This window comes from Sander lucioperca, chromosome 13, assembly GCF_008315115.2.
Source record: "Sander lucioperca isolate FBNREF2018 chromosome 13, SLUC_FBN_1.2, whole genome shotgun sequence".
Taxonomy (NCBI): Eukaryota; Metazoa; Chordata; class Actinopteri; order Perciformes; family Percidae; genus Sander; species Sander lucioperca.
This window is the reverse complement of record NC_050185.1, coordinates 2705647-2723446: the sequence shown is the minus strand read 5'-3', so window position 1 is coordinate 2723446 and position 17800 is coordinate 2705647. Positions and strand designations below refer to the sequence as shown.

The window sequence follows — 17800 nt, the reverse complement described above, 5'->3', positions numbered from 1 at the left end:
TGGGTTCATGTTGTATGCAGGGATTAAACCTGTGATCTTTACACTCTATTGTTGAATCACAGGCCTACAGGACAGTGAGAACACCCAGGGGTCAAGGGTCAGTGTTTAATTTACTGTGTCACTTCTCATAATACTATCATATTATATAAAATGAGTTATGTGACAATTTTTAAATCCCCCTCTCTGTTTCTTGAGTAGGTAATTAACATGGTGTCCATGTATCACCGCTAGATGTCAGCAAAATAAAGATGGACAAGACACAAATATATTCCATCTGCTGGCATAGGCTACATTTGAAATACATGGATGTAAAGATGTATTTTTACATTTTTGTTATCTAAAAATATTAAGTACAGCCATATATTATTTATTTGTGTTACATGTATGTATGTATGTATTTTCAGCATGGGAAATTAAAATGCAATGCAATTAAAGGTTATGCATCAGATTTTTTATTATCAACGTCTCATTCTGTTTGTAGTCGGGTGGTGAATTTGATGTAACACCCCCATCACATTTATTTCTGGTTACCTACAGCATGTATTTTGTGTTCTTGTAATTCAAATTTTCTAAACATGAAAGAAATGTGCAAGTCCCGCTGGATGACGCTCTTTTCGGCCAGATATCCTACCTTCCTCTTTCTCTGTGTTGGCGTTCTAACCTCTGGTGGATTTGTGAGGACTATGGTTAACTGCTCCTCAGATCTCTGCAGGGTAAATCCAGACAGCTAGCTAGACTATCTGTCCAATCTGAGTTTTCTGTTGCATGACTAAAACTACTTTTGAACGTACACATGTTCCACCAAAACAAGTTCCTTCCCGAGGCTAATTTACCGGGTGTCTGCATGGATGATACCAATAAACCAGAGCACGTACTTGTTTTTTTCCAGATCGTTATTTCAGCCACTAGGTGGCAGTGTCACGCGCCAGGTAGTTGCGCGGTGCCTCTTGGTCGCTCTTCTCTTTTCTTTCGGGCGGCGGAACAGAGAAGCGGCACAGTGGAGAATATTGATATGCCACAGTATCGTGTTAAACAAATAGGTAAATATTGCAATAACTGGTTAAAACCAGTAAATGGTTAAAACATGTATGTACAAAATGTTAAAGTTATATCTGTTTCCATCTCGTAACTGGATGACATGTTGTTGTAGATGACACTGACTTTGGATGGACGTCGACGGATTGGTGTGCAGCGGCCGACGCCATTGTTTCCATGTGTTAGCAAGGTATGGTTAGCATTCATAAAGCCTCACCAATGCTACGTGTTATGTAGTTATTGGTAAAATACAACAACTGTTTATGTGTTTTAATTGTATTTAGACAACAGAGTGACCAGTGTCTGAAGTTATGCGCTCCCTGGTGGAGCCCGTTTTTGGAGTCTGTGTAATGTAGATGTTTTTTCGAAGTTAAACTGTACTGTGAAGGTATATTTGTATTGTTTTGTTTTCTATGTCATTCTCCTCAGCCCACTGCTGTATGTTTTGGAGGATTTTGTGGTTTTTAATTCTTTTTTGTTTGGCCTTTTGTCAAACTGCAACAAGTCATCAATATTACCAAAATAAACGAACCCCAAAGAAGTTATTGTCCGTTTCCGAAATCGCCTACTTCATACTAGAGATGAATGCAGTATGCAGTATACTGCGGTCATCAATAATGTGCAGCATGAAACAGTTAAATCGATGTATGCTAGGCCAGGCTGAGCCTTTAGAACAACTTCTTAAAGCTCTGGACAAAAAAGGAACTCGCACCATTAATTGAGCTTTGAGTTTTTTGTGTATGACCAATAGGCCTAGCCTGACAGGCCAGACCCACATTAAGATGTTGGGTCTGGGAACTCACCATTGACAGGGCTCAATCTGAGGGGCGGGATAAACGGTTGTCTTTCAAATTCCCTCAATAATAGGATAGCGCTACAACCAGGCAGAGCAACGAAGAAGGTGACGTAGTCAGTTGATAGATTAAACTTTTGCTGTATCCGGTCGGCAAAACTCCGAACACATCTTCCTTTTTTAAGAATGACTTCAGTGCCGTTCTTTGTTCTTTTCTCAAAGAAAAGCTGAACTCCAAGTCTTCCAGAGTCGCGGCCAAAGCCGACTCCAAAGACCGCTGTTCGCCAGTAGCAGGGAATTCACGCAGAACCGTTGTCGTTATGTTAAGCCCGCCCACCGACTCTATACACGATGTGATTGGCCCGGCCAGAGTTTGGTTTTTCCAGCTCGCAAGCCAACGGAGAGTTGCTAGACGACCCTGGCTCCAAATTACATTTACTGTCACTAGGGTGTCTAGATTTCAAGGCTACAATAGGCCTTTAACAATTCAAAATTTTGCTGGACAATTAATTGCTTTAGAAATAATTGCGATTAACAATATAATTGTCTCTTTTAGTGAAATAATAATTTTTTTAATTTATTTATTACTTTTTCAAACAAATTAAGTTTAAATGAATCCCAGGATACATCTTTTGTTATATATCACTGTTATATAACCCAGATACACAGGTTCACAGCCTATGAAGTAAACCACGCCTCTATTATCATAAAACTGTCTTTTTTTGCTTAAATGAACAAAATATTGAAAATAGAACATTTATTCCCGTCAATTAAAAACTATGCATTAGCTAATCCTAAACAAAAAACAGAGCGTGTTTAATTTCTCTGGCCTTAGATGGCTATAGCCCAGGATGTTTGGAGTCGCTATGGCAACAAGTGACAGCTGGCTAGTATAGCTTTAGCTAAACAGTCTGACCAATAATCACTTATATAATTATAATTTGGTGGGGGCGTCCTCTGGTAGGAATCCATAGCATCATAGGCTAGCTAACGTTACTGTAAGCTGATGCTACGGCAGTATTGCAAACACGTTTGATGGATCCAAACTATAGTGTGACCAATCTCATAAAACCTTTTCAGTTACATGAACAAAACGGTGAAGTCTGCATAATTCATGCCATAACATGTTAACACTTTATGTTGCATACAAACTGAAACTTAATTCTTAAATCTTTATTTAAGTGAAATAAGCAATACAACAATCAATTATGAACTGAAATATGAACTCTAATGTATAGGTTAGCATCACTGTGTCCACGTTTTGGCCACTTATTAGCTAACGTTCTATCAAAATATCTGTTCAAATACAAATATAAGTGATCTATTAATGTTTTCAGTTAATTTAATGGTGTAAAACTAAAGTGTAACTTCTTACCTTTCTAACGGTATATAGTTTTAACTGTTTACTTAAGCTTTTACTTTACAAGAGCCAGCTAAAGTACGTTATCAACAGTGAATTAGCCGTGCGCTACCCTTGGCCGTAACCGGACACCCCCCCATCTCCTCGCTGTGAACACTGGCCATTGCTGGTTTTTCGGGGGTATTAAGTCCCATCAATGTTGTCAAAACTACCAGATTGTACTTCCATCCTTCACAATAAAATGACATGCTCCAACAACTCTGAATTATGCAATAAAAGCTCCTTAATTTACAGTAAAGTAAAAATAGAAACTTTTTAGAGGGAAAGATCGTCGCCCGAGCGTTCTTACTTCTTTTCCTCATCAAAGTAACTTTCATATACTAAGTAGACATCTAAATGTCCATGTGCATATAGGAAAATTTATACGTAGATTATTAGATGGGTATAGATCAATTCTGCTAACATTTTTGGTGATGATCGGAAACCTAAAGTACCACGAAAAGACCGGAAAGTGCATCAGATCGGAAGTATGGCCAATAGCAGCGAGTGGTGTCCAAACGTGGACACAGTGATGCTATACATATACAAATGTCTTTAAGTCTGCAAAGAGAGACGGGTCTCCCTGTCCCAGACGCTGCTCTCCCTCGCCTCTTCCTGCTCCGTGGCCGGTATGTGTGTGACGGACAGTCAGCCAGCAAGCTTGTTAACGTTACGCCTGCAGTCACTTGTGGAGCTTTTTAACTCCGAAAAGGAAGACAACCGCAGATAACTACAGGTTCACGTTAATCTTATAATGGATATTTGTGTTGTGTTATATAATGGATAATTGTGTTGTGATATTTGTGTTGTGTTATTAAAGCAAAACGATTGGGAAAATAAACGCCTCTTGTCCTCGAGGTCTCTTCAGAGAGCTCCAGCCAGCTGACAGCAGGGTCTGTGAACCTGTCACGGCGACAACGTCGGAGCAAAGTTGCAATTGGCCATAAATTTTTGTAAAACTGGCCACATTCGAACTCTACACAGTTGATTTCTCGCATAAAAATGTCTCAGAAGTGAATTTAGTGATGAAATAGCAGACGAACATTGTGAAAAGTTTCCAGTTGTTGGCCACAACAGCAAGCTGCGGTTGTTGTGATTGTTCCGCCGCTTTGCATTGTGGGATACAGTAGGCGAAATAGACTGATCTGAGGCATACTGGAGATTTTTTCCAAATCAGTACGACATCCAGGTATTATATTTAGCCTTTGCCTACTTCATGCTACATGTTGTTGAACAGTGCAATCCCTTCACTGTAATTCCCGGTGATCTCGGGACTCCTGACAGCTGCAGCGTGCTGCTGCTATGACGCCGTGTTCTTTAATCTGTAGAGTTTCCTTCAGAGCTGGAACCATTCCAAATGTTACTGTACAATTAATCGTCTCAGAAATAGTTAAGATTTAACAATATAATTGTCTCTTTCAGTCAAATTTAAACATGTTTATTCATTTGGTACTTTTTGAAACAAATTCAAGTTTAGAATTAATTCCAGGAAACATCTTTTATAAAATATATAAAATATATAGTCAGACCTCTTTAATCCTTCTATAATTACAATTTTCCATGTCTAAACATAATCACCAATTACCAGTCATACAGATTTAAGACCTTAGCTCATGTCAGCAAGTAATTGCTGTTATACAAAGAAACTGCGAATGTGTAAAAGAAAAGAAAAAGACTATTATGTAATAATTGTTACAGGCCTTATTTCAGTTCTCTTATCGTCTCCCTTTGACAAGTTATGACACACAAAACCCATAGCCACTGTTATTCCTGCAGTGCTGTGGCCTCCATACCAAAAAAGGATATTTTTTGCCCTTTTGTTTTTGGTATCTATAAGCATACAGTAGTTGGAGGCTGTCTGTTTTCCAATCCAAGCGTTAGATATACTGTGTATGCAGGGTAAGATCCTCTGTACAGGCTGAATTCAGGGCAAACAGCGTTGCTGGGTCCCCATTGTTCAGGCCTGGTTAAAGCTCATTAGCGTAGAGAAGGTGTGCTGCTAATCAGTGAAGTCAGCTGTTGGAGTGTTTGAGTGGAATCTGTTTGCATCGTGTTCTAACAGCTGTCATCGTGTAATGACTACCACTTCAGTTGTTTTTTGATTGGATAGATGTTCACCACAGCCAATTTAACACTAAGAGGCTAAGATTTACTATCAACATGCCACTGTGAATACACGGAGGAATATGCAGCTACTTTCTCTCTGTCAAAGTGCAGTACTGTAGCTATTTCCATACCGACCATGCTGGTACAAATGTACAAAAATCTGAAAAGGAATTAATCGCAAACGAAGTAACACTTAAAATGATTTTGCCTTGGTGGTTGGTGCACACATAAACATATGAAATAAACAATAAATACTAGGGATGTCCAGATCCGATCACGTGATCGGAAATCGGGCCCAATCACGTGGTTTCAGACTCGATCGGAATCGGACGTTACCTCCCGATCAGGACTCGGATATATATGTATATATATTCTCATTATTGTTTAACACATCTATAGTTATGCGGTGGCACAGAGTTAGACCCTTTTGACTCCACACAGAAACAGCAACGCGTGCGGCATGACATCACTTTGTTGCAGAGACGCTATTGGTTAAATACCGGCAAAGTAGAACACGGAAGCAGCTTGAAGCGGAAAGCGCGAGTATGTCTGCGGTCTGGAGGTATTATAAAGTTGATGACAACAACATTGCCATAGCAAACTGTGAGATATGTAACGGAAGTGCTCTGTTTGTTAACAGAGTTGTTGAATGTTAAAATAAGGTGAATTAAATAAAAAATAAGGAACATCCTGGATCTGTTTTTTCGCCCTTCTTTATTCTTTTTTTATGTATTATAGAAGTATTGGATTGGCACTCGGTATCGGTAGATACTCAAAATCAAATGACTCGGACTTGGACTCAAGGGCAAAAAAACCTGATCGGGACATCCCTAATAAATACAGAAACACATACAACATAACTGTTCAACGTAAAAAAAGAGGCTGAATAGTTTAGTAGGGATGCACGATTCAGAAAATGTCACGATTTGATATTGATTTTTAGGCTCACGACTCAAAAACGATTCTCGATTAAAAAATCGATTCACAGTATGTAAATGTCTAAGCCTGCATATAGCATGATTCCTATCAAGTTCCGTCTTCCCCTCAAGGTTATAAAAGCCGAAATGTGCCCAAACTCTCGCCTTCAATGAGGATGGAGCAGGTTGAATAATTCTTTCTGTGAGGTTTGCCATTGTTTGCGCCGACTAAACTGCTTCTGTGCCGTCGTCCGTCTGAGGAGCCGTCTGCCTTCATTTTGGCTGATTTGACATGTTCAGTCAGCGACAGGGCAGTCGGGACTCTCAAAATCTGACGAAAATCTTTTAAACTGACCTTTATCGATCTGAAATGAAGACAGATTCAGCAACTGCACGGCCTATTTCTCGCTTAAAATGTTTTCAGAAACACATTTCGGTATTCTGAACAAGCCGCCATGACAGTCTGGCTGTGAATTTCCGGAGAAAAAAGACCCACATGACGCGTTTGTCCAATCAGCTGCCGGTTCTCATTTTCTGGGAAACAATCATACTGTTAATGGAAACAATACAGAGCAACGCCGCCTGCGGCTATGGAGACGTATTACGTTTCGCGCACGAGCAGAGCGTATGCTCAAGTCGGCGTTTCTTCGGTGTGTTCTGAGGAGAAGCCATGGTACTATGTTTACTGACCTGGTGGCTAGACTGGCTACCTCATATGTTCAGTGTCATGGTACTATGTTTACTGACCTGGTGGCTTGACTGGCTACCTCATATGTTCAGTGTCATGGTACTATGTTTACTGACCTGGTGGCTAGACTGGCTACCTCATATGTTCAGTGTCATGGTACTATGTTTACTGACCTGGTGGCTAGACTGGCTACCTCATATGTTCAGTGTCATGGTACTATGTCTACTGACCTGGTGACTAGACTGGCTACCTCATATGTTCAGTGTCATGGTGCTGTGTTTACTGACCTGATGGCTAGACTGACTACCTCATATGTTCAGTGTCATGGTACTATGTCTACTGACCTGGTGGCTAGACTGGCTACCTCATATGTTCAGTGTCATGGTACTATGTCTACTGACCTGGTGGCTAGACTGACTACCTCATATGTTCAGTGTCATGGTACTATGTCTACTGACCTGGTGGCTAGACTGGCTACCTCATATGTTCAGTGTCATGGTACTATGTCTACTGACCTGGTGGCTAGACTGACTACCTCATATGTTCAGTGTCAAGCTAAAAAAGCTGTCAAAGAAACTGTTCAGAACAGGCCACTTGCAGCACTTTTTAACTCTCTATTGTTAATTGCAATACTGCACTTTATTTACTTTTCAAAGGCTTGTAAGTTTTCAATAAATGGAACTAATTTTCTCAACACATCTTTGATTCATTTGGTCCAGCATTTGCAAGCTGTAGACTCTCTGTCCAGTCAGAGACATATATTGTGTAATTGATGTTTTTAGTTTTCAGAAATGGAACACTCACAAGATGTCACCAAAATCACTGTCCCCTCTAAATCTTTCAGAAAATGATGTAAGTGTATTGAATTATATCGAATTGTATCGTTGGCTGAATATATCGTATCGAGAGCTGAATATCGTATCGTGAGATTAGTGTATCGCTACAGCCCTAATATATATATATATATATAGATATATATATATCCATCCATCTTCGTCCACTTATCCGGTCTCGGGTCGCGGGGCCAGCAGCTCCAGCAGCTCCAACAGGGGACCCCAAACTTCCCTTTCCTGAGCCACATTAACCAGCTCCGACTGGGGGATCCCGAGGCGTTCCCAGGCCAAGTTGGAGATATAATCCCTCCACCTAGTCCTGGGTCTTCCCCGAGGCCTCCTCCCAGCTGGACGTGCCTGGAACACCTCCCTAGGGAGGCGCCCAGGGGGCATCCTTACCAGATGCCCGAACCACCTCAACGCGAAGGAGCAGCGGCTCTACTCCGAGCTCCTCACGGATGACTGAGCTTCTTACCCTATCTCTAAGGGTGACACCAGCCACCCTCCTGAGGAAACCCATTTCGGCTGCTTGTACCCTGGATCTCGTTCTTTCGGTCATGACCCAGCCTTCATGACCATAGGTGAGGGTAGGAACGAAAACTGACCAGTAGATCGAGAGCTTTGCCTTCTGGCTCAGCTCTCTTTTCGTCACAACGGTGCGATAAATTGAATGTAATACCGCACCCGCTGTGCCGATTCTCCGACCAATCTCCCGCTCCATTATCCCCTCACTCGCGAACAAGACTCCAAGGTATTTGAACTCCTTCACTTGGGGTAAGGACTCATTCCCTACCTGGAGAAGGCACTCCATCGGTTTCATATATATACATTAGGGCTGTCAAAATAACGTGTTAATTTTGATAAATTAATCTGAGAAAAAATAACGCAGATTCCATTCCAATCCATTCCATATTGACCTTTGACCCGGAGCCGTTCAAGCCATCATTGGACTGTAAAATGAAGAAGGGAGACGAGAATGCGCTGCCTGGATCATTGATTGGAATATTTACTTATAAAAAATCTTCTTCCTGAATAGGGTTGGGTACCAAAATCCGGTACTAATACGGCACCGGTGCCTTAACGACCTGTATCTACCGGACCGAATAGCAACCCGGATTTCGGCGCCACTGATATGTCTGCACTTCTCTCTGATGCTCTAAAACAGACTTTACAGGAAACAGAAACATCGCTGCGCGTGATGCTAGTTAACACTATACTCGACAGCAGCTAACGTTAGCCTACCGCTAGCTAGTAGCAGGATTAAACATGGTTAAAGGTCCCATGGCATGAAAATTTCACTTTTTGAGGTTTTGTAACATTAATATGCGTTCTCCCCCCCCCCCTCCTCCTCAATAGCATTTAAAGCTACAGACACAGAAATGGCACGTTCTAAGGAAAGCTCATTGTGGGACTGGCTCTAGTGGCTGTAATTCTGCACCAAGGCTGAATTTCAGGAAAGAGACTTCAGATACAGTATTAGGGGACCACTAAGGTCTATATAAAAGAGACTTCAGATACAGTATTAGGGGACCACTAAGGTCTATATAAAAGAGACTTCAGATACAGTATTAGGGGACCACTAAGGTCTATATAAAAGAGACTTCAGATACAGTATTAGGGGACCACTAAGGCCTATATAAAAGAGACTTCAGATACAGTATTAGGGGACCACTAAGGTCTATATAAAAGAGACTTCAGATACAAGGCAAGGCAAGGCAAGGCAGCTTTATTTGTATAGCACATTTCAGCAACAGGGCAATTCAAAGTGCTACTCATAATAACAGAAGCTAGTATACTATTTCCTTACAATGTGATCGTCACCACAAGGCTCGGTTCTTTTTTCGGCAAACCTTGTAAAAACCCGGTACAGCCCTGCAGACAAAAACCTTTCAGTAGTCAAGAACTTTTTCTTAAACTATCTTATTTCCTTCTGCAGTCTGTCTCTAAATAGACAGGGACTCCCTTGGAGTATGTTAGTCTATTTGTATTTAGGCCTTCTGCCTAATTTTAGTTATTTTTCTTCTAACTCTTGATCAGCCCGACATCTGACTCTTCTGTTATTCCCTTGCCATGCTGTATCAGAGAACTAATCAGATTTAAAGAAAGGCAACATCAAATAGATAGGTCTTCAGCCTTGATTTAAAAGAACAGAGTTGCAGCAGACCTGCAGTTTTCTGGGAGTTTGTTCCAGATATGTGGAGCATAAAAACTAAATGCTGCTTCCCCCTGTTTAGTTCTGACTCTGGGGACAACAAGCAGACCTGTCCCAGACGACCTGAGAGGTCTGGGTGGTTCATAGTGTACTAGCAGATCAGAAATGTATTTTGGACCTAAACCGTTTAGTGATTTATAAACCAGCAAAAGTATTTTGAAATCAATTCTTTGATGCACTGGAAGCCAGTGTAGAGACTTCAGTGAGTGATGTGATCCACTTTCTTGGTCTTAGTGAGGACTCGAGCAGCAGCGTTCTGAATCAGCTGCAGCTGTCTGATTGATTTTTTAGGGAGACCTGTAAAGACTCCGTTACAGTAGTCTAGTCTACTGAAGATGAAAGCATGGACAAGTTTTTCCAAGTCTTGCTGAGACTTAAGTCCTTTAACCCTTGAGATATTTTCAAGGTGGTAATAGGCTGACTTTGTAATTGTCTTAATGTGGCTGTTAAAATTCAGGTCTGAGTCCATGACTACACCAAGATTTCTGGCTTTGTCTGTTGTTGTTAACATTATCGTTTGAAGCTGAGTGCTGACTTTTAATCGTTCCTCTTTTGCTCCAAAAACAACCACCTCAGTTTTTTCTTCATTTAATTTAAGAAAGTTCTGGCACATCCAGTCGTTAATTTGTTCAATGCACTTAGTCAGTTGTTGTATTGGACTATAGCCCCATGGCGATAAGGTTATATAAATTTGTGTGTCATCCGCATAACTATGGTAACCTATTTTGTTGTTTTCCATAATTTGAGCCAGTGGAAGCATGTAGATGTTAAACAGGAGAGGCCCCAGAACTGAGCCTTGGGGAACTCCGCACGTCATATTTGTATGCTCAGATGTATAATTCCCTATACACACAAAGTAGTCCCTATTCTTTAAATAAGACTCAAACCACTTTAGTACTGAGCCAGAAATGCCAACCCAGTTTTCCAATCGGTCTAGTAACAGTATTAGGGGACCACTAAGGCCTATATAAAAGAGACTTCAGATACAGTATTAGGGGACCACTAAGGTATATATAAAAGAGACTTCAGATACAGTATTAGGGGACCACTAAGGCCTATATAAAAGAGACTTCAGATACAGTATTAGGGGACCACTAAGGCCTATATAAAAGCATCCAAAGAGCACCATGTCATGTAGGGCTGAACGATTTTTGAAAATAATCTAATTGCGATTTTCCCCCCAAATATTGCGATTTCGATTCGATTATTTTTTTAAGCTCTTTGTCTTCTGTATTATTCAACAAAGAATAATATAATAATGTATAGTATGAACACACAATTACACACTAGACAGTTAAATAAGTAAAAATATAGTATATATACACACACACACACACACACACACACACACACACACACACACACACACACACAATTTTTTACAGTGCACAGAGAGGAGCTGCCTCCAGCCCCTCCCCCTCGTGAAGTTGTGTGCTGCCGTGTGCACTTGTTCAGAGAGGCTATCGTTACGTTAGCTAGTTGCTGGTGTTCTTGCCGTGGGATTAACTGTACTAATAAAACCGTTGAAACACCACGGCCGTGCTGCTGTGAAAGCTCCCCGAACGTCATTTATCAGAGTCTGATTGTTACCCCTCTCAGTGGCAGCTCCTCCACTCATATCTTTATAACGGAGCTAACCGCTAACCGGAGCTAACCGCTAATCAGAGCTAACCGCTAATCAGAGCTAATCGTTGCCAACCGAGCCTTGAGTTCTGTGTGCCTGTATCCATTAACTGCATGTATAGACTCAAGCCCGAATAAAACCCTTCATTTTATTAAAATGGCTGTAAAAGTTTTAAACTACAACTCAGAGTTGTTTGAATGACAGAAATCAGCTCAAGGTACAGTGTAGCGTTAGCATGCTAGTTGATGCTTTCTCTACGGAGTGCAGACTGATTGCTCTCGTGAGTCATGTGACCAAATCGCAGCCTTTGCGATTAGGAAATCGCGTTTTAACATATCGCGATATTATCGAAAATGCAATTAATCGTTCAGCCCTAATGTCATGGGACCTTTAAAATGCTGACAGCTAACGCTAAACCGTGTAAAGTGTGAATGTATGTATGTATGTGACTGTAGAGGATTTCAACACCGGGATGTAACAATCTGCAGCTGCTGTTGTCGGAAAAACAACACAGAATTCAGTTCAGTTCAATCAAACTGGTAACCTACAGCCTCGTGGTGCATTCAAAGTTATTGTGAAATGCCCTTTTCCCATTTGGTGGTTGTTTTTGTTGTTCAACAGCAATTTACTAGTGAAATAAGTAATTGTTATAGTTATTACATTATTATTAAATCGTTTATGGCCTTAGCAATAAACAAGCCATTCTTTAATGTTGCTGACTGTTGTTTAGTACCCTTCTTTTTTTTCCTTTTTTTTCCTTTATTAAAAAGTAACGGTTGAGGCACCGTTTAGGCACCGGCACCATTTTAAAAGTACCGCTTTAGCACTGGTATTGGAAAAAACCCAAACGATACCCAATCCTATTCCTGAAGCAATTTTGAATTTATTTCCTCAGCATATTAGGTCATATTGTTGATTGTTATGGCCATTATTTGAACAGTGAAAATTATAATAAAAAGAGATTTTTTAACTTTAATGTCACTAATGCTGATTATTCATTGATTCATTTGAATAATTATTATTATAAAATACTTTCACAGCAAAAATTATGTATGGGAATTAATTAGATTACATTTTTTAATCGATTGATAGCCCTAATATATATATATATATATATGTGTGTGTGTGTATATATATATATATATATATATATATATATATATATATATATATATATATATATATATATATATATATATATATATATATATATGTGTGTGTGTGTGTGTGTGTGTGTGTGTGTGTGTGTGTGTATATGTGTGTGTGTGTGTATGTATGTATGTGTATGAATCGATTTTGGGAATTCTATGAATCGCGATATGAATGCGAATCGATTTTTTTTGCACACCCCTATGGTTTAGTGCAGGATGTGCAAAGCATTTTAATTATATAGTATCATTTGCTTTTTCAAGCTAAAATGATAATTAAATAACTACAGCATATAATACTGTATGTTTCCCATCTCCTCACAGAAAACCAGTGCATTTACAACAAACTCTAGTGGTGTTTTCTAGTAGTGTGTCGTTGAAAAGGGCTTCTTATTCCTCTCTGCTGCTTGTGGAGTAATTCCTTTTGCCAGTGCAATTACGGTAAAACCATGGCAACCAGCGTCTGCAATACTGGGCTGTGTGAGCTATGTTGCCGTAGTAATGGGGGGCCTCTGACAGGCCGGCTCTCCTTTTCTCCTTCTCCCTCCCTTTGTGTGGGGAAGCAGCAGCTGCTTCCAGACTCTAATGCAGCTGGTGTTTGTTGGCTGCTTGGTTTCACACTAATGTTGATGATGTGTGTACACACAAGGTATGTACTGCATATTGCGTGCTTAACTGGCATACTTTGCATTCATAGATATGTAGGTGTAGTGAATGTGCTGTGACGTAAGTGCACAGCATCTATAACTGAGCAGGGAGGCATAGCACCTCCTGTGTACTGACGTCATGTGTTCAGCCAGTCAGTTTGCAGCTTCTCTCCTTGTCTTTCATGCCAATCTCTAATACTAAGATTATGGTGTTGGGAGGATAAAAAGACTTTTTTCACTGACAATTTGTGTCCTAATCACCAGTTTGGAATATACGCTCCATACGCTCTTCCTTTTTATATTGCACATTTTCAGTTTCTTTAATTTTCTATACTGTTTGGTTTTGCGTTACATTTTTAACATGTATTACTGTATTGAACGTATGACTTTTAAAAAAAAGCTTTAGTGCGTAACTGTTTGATATTAATGAACGTCTCCGTTACATTCAAGCCATTACCAAATGACTGGATACAAAGCTAATTAAGACTATCAGCTCCACACAACTCTCTCTGGATTTCTCAGTATGACTATGTTCAGAAGATTGTGTCGTCCGGTGACTTTCCCGCGCAGAAACTCGAGTGAAGATAATGTCCTCTTCTGAAGAGTCCATCATGTTTTTTTTAAGTGACCTCCTTGGCTACTAGCAACTGTGTTTAACAATTCCTCATGGGGGAGACAGAAACTACACACTATAGCTTTAATAGTACATAATACATATTTTTTTTATCTTTATTTGTATTACTTATCTTTTATACTTGTTGTACGTGTCCTTATTGCACCGTGGGTCAGAGAGAAACGTATTTTCAATTGCTCTGTATGTCTGGCACATATTGCAGAATTGTCAATAAAGTTGACTTGACTTGAAAATCATAGTATTTTTAGCTAGAGTCACAGTTTAAAGGCTGCAGCAAAACGTCCAGAATACATCATCACCATCTCAGTTTGAAATCAGTTAAGTATATGTGCATCATGACACACACTGCTTATGTTCTCAACTCTCTCAAACCCATCAGGCTTTAAAAAGATGAATCTGTTAAATCTGCTCATATGTGAGAGCTGGATGTTCTGGGCCTCTTATAATGTTCCCCAGTGTGAGTGCACTCTGGGTGTGATAATAACATGTGAACTGGTATGCAATGCATGTGTTTATGCTCGTACAGCCGATGCTTCCAGACAGGAGGTCTAAACCCAGGCCAAGGATTATGAAGATTTTGAAGCACATGCTTTAAAGGAGTTCCAAGTTTGGCATAATATGGCATTTTTCATTAGCATCTATTTTTATATTAATATATCATTTTAGTGTGGTTTTTATTTTCAATGTTGGCTGCAGTTTAGATGTGTTTGTGTATGATTTCACTTGGACAACTGTCTGTGAAATGTAGTGCAAATAAATCAATACAGGGGATTCTCCAGAGAAAGCTTTTTGATGTATCTTCTCGTCATATATTTATACCATATATTTAATATTCAATTATAATTGACGCTTTGTGCCTATTTCCAATAATTCTTACTGTGTTGGGGAAGGCTTCCCCTAGCAGGTACATGTGTAGTGGGCCTGAATGCAGCCTTTCCTGACCCCTCCCATGGCCAACCCTCTAATCAGGGCTAGGCTACATTAGGCACCTGTGCTCCTTTGTCCTGTTTTTGCTGTGGCTCTAGGCAAGTGTTTGTTGCCCCCAGGTATGTGAAAGGCACATTTCACATTTATTTTTATATATATATATATATATATACACACACACACACACACACACACACACACACACATATTTTTCCAAGTTAAACCGTTGGTAGGTGGTACCTTTTTGTTTAACGTGCTGCCAGGAGCCTCTGGTTGCTTCTCCCGCCCTGGGAAGGGCATTTTGTTCCCTTTCATGTCTCATCTCAGTGGTGGTGAATTCACAGTTTTAAATGGAATTTTAATATGTGGTAAAGTTGAACCTGGTTAATAGTACTTCCCCCTTCTTTCCAGGTTCCTCTTGCCTTTAATGCCTACTGTTTTGGCCATTTCTTAGTTTGGATAATTGGTTTAGTTGTGTTTTGGCCTAATTGGGCCTATTTGTTTGGTCTAGTTTGTAGGGCTGCTCCCTCTTAGTCGATTAGTCGACTAATCGGTCTTTTTGGTCTTGGTCAACTAAGATTTCTTTAGTCGATTAGTCATGTTGTATGCTTCTTTCATGCTGAATGACTTATTTCCAAGAAACGTACGAGCACATCTCTGGTAAACACAAGAATTAAAGTGGTGCTTTTGCATGACTCTTTGCGGAGAAACTCAGATTTACAGATCTGTCGATTAAATCAACTAATCGATTAGTCGATACAATTGAATGAGTGTTAGTCGACTACGAATTCCTTCAATCGAGCACAGCCCTATTAGTTTGGCCTTTGGTTATCTTTAGCTTGTCTTCATTTAGTTTAGGTTTGATTTGCATTAACTGTATTGCTCCTTTTATTGTGAGTTTTCTTTGCTTATTTGTTTAACTGTAGCGTGTATTTGTTTCTAATTTATTTTTGTAATTAGTTTATTTCTTTCAGAGCAGGGTGCCATCTTGTTTGGAGGCTAGGTACCCCTGGTGAGGTTCCTTCACTGTTTTGCATGAGTAATTGCCCAGGGACACAAGAGAGACAGCACCATTTTGCTGTGTGGATTGCTGTGTGATTAGCTGTGTTGCAGGTGAGTAGTGGTGGCACACCTGAACACTCCTCAGTGCAGTCTGCCTGTCCACAAGTGGCCTCTGCTTGGTTTATTTGTTTATTTTGGGCTGAATTCTTATATTAAACATGTTTTAACATTTCTATCAAGGCTGTCATCTTAAATTAATTGTAATAAAGATTAATTTTATCCACCCCACCATTTTAGGAAGTTGTTTAACCTTTTTCTTTTCCTTTCAGCAGTTCAAGCCCCTGCCTGTTTTGCTTTTTTTGTTATTAGAAATAAAAACCTTTGGTATACTTTGAAACATGCTTCTGCCTCATCAGTACTCCATATCCAAGACGTTTCACTTCTGGGATTGCTCTGGTGCCGCCGGAAACTTCACTGTATGAACTTTTCGGCTGGATGTCCGTTACCTTCCACTTCCTTTGTGTTGGCGTTCTAAACTCAAGACGATTGTGATTGGTTTAAGTACATGCCAATAAACCAGAGCACTTTTTACTCCATCCCGGAATGCCAGACCTTCCTCCGCAGCGCCGTGGAGGAAGGTCTGGCAATGCAAGACTATATTATCAGTAATGGATCTGTGTACCTTTCTCTTCAGTTTCTCCAATTATCAATGTTCACCTAGTATTTCCTAGGGTGCCATTCCCTAGGTGGCGTTGTCGATTCTTTCATTCAAATTTCCCCCTCTTTGGTGAGCCCTGCCACATTACATTTAATTTACTTTTGTGGGTGTGGGGTTTTGAGATTGGAGGGTGATAGGCGATGTATGTAGGTACACATTACATTAAGGTTAGGAGTTATTTGAACATAATATGACCAATTTTAAATAAATGAAATACTGTACTAAAAGTTTTGTATAGTGCCAAACAATGGATCAAATGAAACACAAAAAAAAGATCAAATACGTTGTAACTCATGAAGTACATAGTAAGTATGATGATTCAAGTTCTCCACTGTGCCAAAAGTGTAAAATCAACTATTGTCATCTAGTGTGGTCATTTCCATTGATAACATAACTGCCTTCTGTTCAAACAGATTGAGAAGTTTCTTTGCATTAAAATAGTAATGGATCCAAAATGTATTCTTGGTGTTGGCTCCTTGTGGGATCAAAAATGCTAAATTGCTTAGTATTATGTTGTATGCTCAGTCCTGTAGGGTTGGCTTGAGTTACAGTATATCCTCCTACAGTATAAACTCCCTATGAGAGTTTCCGATACAGTGCAAGTTTGTTTGAGAATACTCTCCTCTCGTCTGTTACTTTTTTAAGATTTTTTTGGCTTTTTGTTTTTATTGATAGGACAGAGTAAATCAGGAAAGAGGGGATGAAATGCAGCAAAGGGCCCAAGGTTGGAACCGAACCTGCGGCTGCTGCAACAAGGACTGAGCCTCTGTACATGGGATGCATGCTCTACCAGGTGAGCTACCCAGGTTTCCTCTTCTCACGTATATAATCAAAGTGTATTCAGCTATGAAGCATTTTCTCTTACAGGAAACGTATTTTAGTATTTCTCCCCTGTTTTTCTTTAATGGTCTTTTGGTTCTGTGATAGTTGGCTGGGATGATAGGTATGGAATTAGTTTTTGTCTGATTTCAAATAGTATATGTACACATGCTGGAACAGCATTATATGCAAAGTAATTTTTGGTCTGCTTTGTTTAAAAAAAAAAAAAAAAAGGAAAAACAAAATAAACATTGGCTTTAAAAGCAAATCCAAGCTTGATTTTATACATATGTACACA

The 17800-nt window shown here is 39.8% G+C and overlaps 1 long non-coding RNA gene across 1 annotated transcript; it reads left to right on the top strand.

The window, feature by feature from the left end:
* Positions 1-1046: 1046 nt before the first annotated feature.
* LOC118496608 lies at positions 1047-17765 on the top strand. The gene is made up of 2 exons (XR_004899213.1): positions 1047-1225; positions 17359-17765. It is a non-coding gene; the product is annotated as an uncharacterized LOC118496608 (long non-coding RNA).
* The last annotated feature ends 35 nt before the right edge of the window (positions 17766-17800 follow it).